Below are 7,324 nucleotides of genomic sequence, written 5' to 3' on the forward strand. Positions count from 1 at the left end.
AGTGGAGTGGCTTGATTATATACTTCAGGCTTTTAATGCTGGTGATTTTTTTTGTTATCAAGAACTCTGCCATGTCCATAGCACTGCTCTTAGTTCATAACCTGTGTTAGTTGAGAATGAGAAGAAATTACTAGAGAAAATTAACATTCTTTGTTTGTTGGAAATCATCTTCAGGTCAGTTTCACCAATTAGGCCTAGAATTGAGCGATCTTTTTTTTCTTCTTCCGATTGAGCTTCATGCAATGAATGGAAACTAAATTGATGAATGTTTCCATCATAGTTTGGGTATCTATGAACAGTATCAGGAGCAATGGGATGATCTGCTGCAACCCCATGTGTGAGTTCTCTTTCTTTCCCTATGGAAATACCAAGTTCATCATTCTTCTCTTCCCTCAAGTGATCATAATAACCTTGATTGCTAGTTTAACTAGTTGTGGTTTTTTCTTGGCAGGTTGTGGGTTTCTTATATATGAAGTTCAACCAATAATGGTAACTCCCTCTCCTTTTTGTTGCATTGTAAAAACAAATGCATGGTTTGCTGGTTGCGGGTGGTTTAGCTGAAAATTATATCTACTTTGCAAACCATGTGAAGATTTTTAAAGGTAAGTTGTTCCCAAGCTTCAAATTTCACTGGGTTTCGATTTGTTTCGTATATTTTTCACAAATTTAGTTGGTATTTTGAATAGCTGAATGTTTATTTTGTCTTTAGCTGTTGCAGATTTTGCTTATTCAGAAATGAAATCTTATTCAGAAATGAGAAGATCATTGTATACTCCCAAGTATTTTCTTTATTTTTTTATGTCATCTCGTCATCGTCTTTCTCTATAATTTAGTTCTTTAGTTTCGGGGCATAACTTTTCATATGACTACATTGTTTGTATGATGAAATTGATTTTCTGCCATGTGAAGTAAGCTTTCGGATCAAAGCCAAGCTGAGAATAGGGTGTTAGTTGATGGCAAATTGATAACCAATAGAAGCGCATCCATGGAGTTCTCGCTTGCAATTGTTAAGAAGCTATTTAGCTGCAAGAAGGCATTGGATCTTACTGTCAATGAGAACTTTAAATAGACATATAACTATTATGTTGGCATTGTACTTTTGTGAATGAATTAAAATGAATGATGGTATTTGATTGAATGAATGAATGATTGTGTTTGATTGAATGAATGAATGAATGATTGTATTTGATTGAATGAATGAATGATTTAGCCATGAAGTATTTATCTATATTAGCTTATATGAGTTGATTTATCAAGGAATGTACTAAAATGGTAAGAGATGCCATTATTATATTTTCTTTAATTTTTTTAAAAAATAGGCAGTAGTTATGGCTATTAACCATAGCCCTTTATCTGGAAACTGTAGATGTTGCTGATTTCAGCCTATTGCTACGATTCTTGCTCTACTTTTAGCTACAGATATAATCTGTAGCTGTATATACTTTAGACCTACGGAAGCTATGGCTACAGATTTAATCTGTACCTATTATTTATATGGCTACGAATTAAATCCGTAGCCATAGATTTAAGACCTATGGCTACAACACCAATGGCTACGGTCGTGCTACGGACTCTAACTGTAGCCATAGGTTTTTAGCTACGGTTTTTATCCGTAGACTTTGCCCAGTTTTCGAGTAGTGTCTCTTCTGCTCTCTTGGAATACTTCAATCGATCAAAATGAAGAAGGTGATGGGGTACTTATAGCCTCCCACAAGTGCCAACACTTCTTTCCGTGTAATGAACTAGCACAATGTATAATTGTACAGATATGTTCATTGCGTGCCGCACATTGAATCCTCCAGTGCTTGTGTTACGCACCACGCAACAAACCACTATCGATCTTCAATTTTTCCATTCTTCTTAATTTTTATGCTCTAAAAGATGCCCCCTTGATCCTTTCTTTGAATATTCCTTTCAATATTATAAAATGGAGGATCAATAAAAAAAATATATCTGTTCCATTTATTCCTTTGTGTGCAACAACATATCATTTTGCTATAGGGTCGGCGCAACGGACTCAGGTCTGCGATACTATATAAGTAGGAATTGTCTTCATTTCATCCATTCAACCTTCAGAGCCCACCCCTTTTCATGTTAAAATTCATTTCCCCACAATAGAACTAGTGTGCAATGAGACTTTGCATGCAATTGGACCTCCATGCAACGAGACTTTACGCGCAACAGACTTGTCTGTTTAAAAATTTTAGACTTGTCTGTTTAAAAATTTTTCTAAGTACCTGAACTCTGTTGATTTTTTCCTTTGCTTCTCTAATGGCTCGATCTAAGAGACTGCACCCTTCCCTGAGTGAACATATAGCCGAATCTTCCAACCCATCATTATCTTCAGAGGATCGTCCTTAAAAGAGAATCCACTCAACTGAAGATCATCCCGCTTTCTTTAAAAACCGGATCTGTTGGTCATCAACTTTATCGATCGTATCTTGCTTCTTGCTGACTTTATTCATACTACTGTACTAATGGGAAAACTTGAGAGACCGCTGACAGAGGGTCATGAATTCGATTAGGAGAACTGGTTGATATATACTGCCAATTTTCATACCGACGGTTCTCATCCGGCACTTGTCGAATCTTCCCCTCCATCATTCTCGAAGAATAAGAAGAAGAAGAGTAAAAATGAAATTCTTCAGGAGAAGATAAGAGATCACAATAAAAAACGTTATCAGAATGTCTGGGACATGGTTAAACTCTAGGAAGATGTGATCAAATTCAAAAACCCTTATAAGGATGAAACCATCATCATTCCAATGAATCTTCATCGCCACCTCTCCATAATTCAAAGCAAACCCTCTGATCATATGACCCAAAACTGGCTGCTTTACGTTGGGAACTGGGTCCAAAGATTCTAGAAGGTTTTGTTATGGAAGGAGGACTCGAACAGAAGATAAGGCAGATATCGTATTGTGATTCCTTATCCCCTGTTATAATCCCCACACTTTATATCCCACTGACTATTTCGAGATTGTCCAACAGCGCTTCTATGACAGAGATTCTCTATGGGGAAATGATGAATTCAGGACATGCGGCTTACTTTCTTACCATCAATATTACAATCAGTGGGCTAAGGCAATTCTTCATAAATATACAGAAATCCTCCGTGATATCAATCTTTGTGTTGCTATAGAAGCTACTTCAGATTTCTTTCACAAAGATATTATGATTTATAAAGGATTCTTGAAGCACTAGTCTTCTACAAGATACTTGCGGTACGATCTTCTTTCTTCTCTTTTATATACATACTCGTTCTTATATCTTTCCTTTCATATTCTCCTTCATTCTTTTTATAGATTCTTTGGCAGCCATTCTCCAGACTTGGAATTTGCTCGTCAGAAAATAAGAGGATCGGCTACCTTTAGCCTTAAGACTAAACTAGCTGCGTTTCTTGCATATTGGCTTAGTTTAGTAGTATTACCAAGTTCAAAATGGGTAGAAGTTGTTCGTCCTACTTTTTTTGTCACTTCCGAGGCTATGACAGAAGGCAAGAAATATTCTTTGGCTCCTCCTGTTGTCTGCTCTCTTTATAGGGCATTTGGAAATGTCGCGGCGCATTACTCAAGTCCGACGATAAGAGCTTCTTCTTCGTATACTCTATGGCATTACTTCTCTGGCTGGTTGGGCGTATATTTTCCATGGCGTATAATAGCCCTTAGAAAGTTTACGTTAACCCTGAATGCCCTCCTTTATATCACTACCAGAAGCGTAAAATGGCGAAGAAAACATATGTCTAGATCATGGATAAGATTGAGAATATGAAATCTATTGACTTCTTCCCATTTTATCTGTCGCACCAAGCTGAAGATAGAGAAGTCATAAATAATAATGATCTAAAACCAGTCGAAAGGATCTTTCTGATTTGCATAAGGTCTTGCAGCCTTCCTCTTCGAGAGGGTAGTGAATTTTGGTGAGAAACTTATTACCCTAACAAATTTGCAAGACAGTTTGGCTATGATCAAACTATGCCACAAGTAAGAGAAGAAGTCACTCATATAATACGGAACTATGGAGTAGGTCCATATAATTGGGCTTTGATATGGAAGCAACTCTTAGCGAGGAATTTCAATTCTCGCTTCATTTTCCTAGGCTACAATCATCGAGTGCAGGCTTCATATACTTAGATGCGCTAGTGGGTGCATCAATATTATTTGGTGTGTAATTACTCCCTGATTAAGGAATTACAGACTGGAACAAGGAATTGGATATTTAGTTGAGAGAGATCACGCGGCGACTCAGCCAAGTTTGCTGAAGAATTTCTCTGGAAGATCCTATACAGGAGATAAATTCAGTTAATACATTGGAACGATGGATAGCTTTCAGATCTCCGCTGGATCTTATAAAGTGATCAGGAAGACAGACTACTCCTTCTAGTGAACCTGAAGTTCCTACCACTCCTTTGTGTTCTCCTACCCACAGATCAGAAAATCAAACCATGGGTGTAGTCTCTCCCGCTCAAGGTCAAGCTGTGACTAAAGTCTCTCCTGCTAAAGGTGAAACCGTGGATACAGTCTCTCCTAGTGAAGAATTAGCTTGCCATTCTCCAATGACTCATTCAAGAACTAAATCTTTGTCTCTTCAGGTTCCAACTCAGCAAGCTTCCCCTCCTTCTCGAGGTACTCATCTTCTTCTTGTAAAAACTATTTATAAAGGTAAACAAGTAGCTTCTGAGGATAGTTCATCAAATTATTCTGCGGAGACCACAATCAGTGAAACGTCTTCCTCCATGATTTTTATTGTCGAAGGAGACATTTTATTAGATGATAATCAAGAAGAAGATGCACAAGTGGACATTAGTGAAGATGGCGAGATTGGAGATGATATCTTGATTTCTGGGGTTCAATGGGATGATCAAGATGCTTCTTCTCCTATCAAAATAACTTCTCTTGAGGAGGAACAACTTGATTATGGAGGTTCTAGTTGTTCTCCAAGTGCGAATATATTCATATCTTATGATGCCCTGTACTCGCCTTCTCCTGAAAGGGCTGCTGATGTTACTGAGCAAAATCCTGTCATACTTCCCACTATTGCGAAGGTATCTGCATCAAGAGAAGCTAAAATTTCTTTGTTGGAGGTGCAAGCAGAGCCAAAGCATTATTTTCTCCTCAAAGTATGGAAGTAAATTAAGATACTTCTCATATTCAACCAGTTATTGATCTCATCGCTGATGTTCTAGTTCATACTGAGAAAACTATAATTGCACATCCTGCACCTATTCAGTCGGTCGTTCGGAGTCTAGAATTTCCTTTTGATCTAGTCGATAACTGTGGACTCAAGCATTGGTGTTAAAGAACTCTCTTTCAATGTTATAACTGCTACTACAGATATTCCTGTATCTTCAGGGATGGAAGCATCTTCTATACCAATACCTCTCGTCCTACCCTCATAAATGGTATACCTTTCTTTCCATTCTTTTATTTTTTTATATTTTTTAATATTTATATCCCTGATTATATTGTTTCATTTTTTTTCTTTTTTTTTTCAGCTGTATTTATCCTTCTTCAAGTGGATCAGTGAGTTCTAATTTGGCAACCACAATATCCGACAGAATCTCTTTGGACAAAGTATCACCTATTATACTTGTGTTTTTCAAGAATGATATTTCTGTTATTATAGACGCATTCAAGGATCCTACAGAATGGCCTTACCTGGACAATGTGTTGGCTGTTCTAGACTATTCAACAAGACTGGCTCATATTAATATTCTTCCATTGCATAATTCCTTAATGCAATTCTATGATTCGGTGAATAACCTAGAGTTAGCATGAAACATAGTTGTTCCCCCAGAAATTTTGGAGTGCCAAAGAAAATTACTATCTTTTAAGGTGAAAATATCTCGAACTGATACTGTCATATCTAGTTATGACAGGGAATATCAATCTTTGCAGGAAAGGCTAACAGCTTCTGATAAAAACAGTATAGTTATAAGTATTCAAATTTCTTTCTTAAAGAAAAAGATCACTCAACTTGAGATGAGGGAGCAGGAAGAGGTATTGAATATGAGTAAAATCAGAGAAGAAATGGAAGTTAATGTTCGTACTGTTAATCTTAAGAAGTCTGAATTGATGAAAGATAATGAAATTGTTGCTTCTTTGGAAAAGGAATTGACTGATGTTCTAGATCAGGCCAAGATTATTGTCGAGGCTAAATTGATGAATGATGCAGCATAAATCCAATTGAAAGAGGATTTGCAAAGATATGTAGAAGCTTTGGGGATGTCAGCAAATTTGTAGAATTTTATTCCTGCCAATCATATGCAATCTCTTGATTTGTAAAGTTCAAGACAATATGAATGAGTTTCGATATTTTGTCTAAAATATACTTTTGCTTTTGATCATAATATGATGAGCATATTTCTCCATGAAATAATTAACTAAACATATGTTTGTATGATGTTTACTTTATCGATATTAATAATCATGTTTTGATAATATTTGTGACTTTCAGCATATAGTAAAGTAACAACTTATTCTTGATCATTAGTATGATGTCACCTATATGGTGTTCGTTTTTATGGGAGGAGCTAGTTTTCAATCTTAGTTAGTTTTATGCACAGTTTGAGCCCTTGAGTAGTGGAGCAATCACAATTTTTCACTCTTAAGTAGTTGGAGTCGGGTCTTATGCAAGTGGTTTCTGTAACTCTTATGAGTCCTCTAAATCATTGCGGATGGGGAGTTCACAAACCGTGATCCATCAGAGGGGCCTAGTGAAGCTACCAAGGCAGTGAACTCGGTAGGTTTTACGGGCAGGGTTGGTCGTAGTAACTCTCTAGAATTTTCGAGGCTCGCAAGGCTACCTTAGGGGTACCAAATTTATGGCCGTCAGTCCATCGATGAGGGGGTAACTCGTTTTAAAGGCCCGTCCCCACGTGTTTCTACTGAAATCAAGCCAGGAATCTGAAGGGTCTACAGCCCACTTTTACTTTGTCTGCAAGGTTGAACCCATTCACAGGAGAGCATTTCCTCTCACCTTCCCCCGTGGCGCTATAAGAAGCTATACAGATGACATTGGTCTTACGCGTGGTTGGTTGTATAGGCGCACTCCGCTGTCCGCATGGGTCTAAGCATGTGATGGCCTTCGCGGGCTTTTTAAGGCCACTGGCTTTTCACTGCTGCCCACATAATATTTGATGTATTGTCGATTGTGGTACATCTTATGCATCGTTGACCGTATAAGCGCACCCTACTACCATAAGTGATAAATCAACATCGCTATTGTAGGACTAATGCGTAGTTGGTCGTATAGGCACACTCCACTGCCGTAAGGGACGAGTCGATATATGATATATCGTCATTGTTGATAATATTCTCGATAA

This window comes from Magnolia sinica, chromosome 2 (genome assembly GCF_029962835.1).
Source record: "Magnolia sinica isolate HGM2019 chromosome 2, MsV1, whole genome shotgun sequence".
Taxonomy (NCBI): domain Eukaryota; kingdom Viridiplantae; phylum Streptophyta; class Magnoliopsida; order Magnoliales; family Magnoliaceae; genus Magnolia; species Magnolia sinica.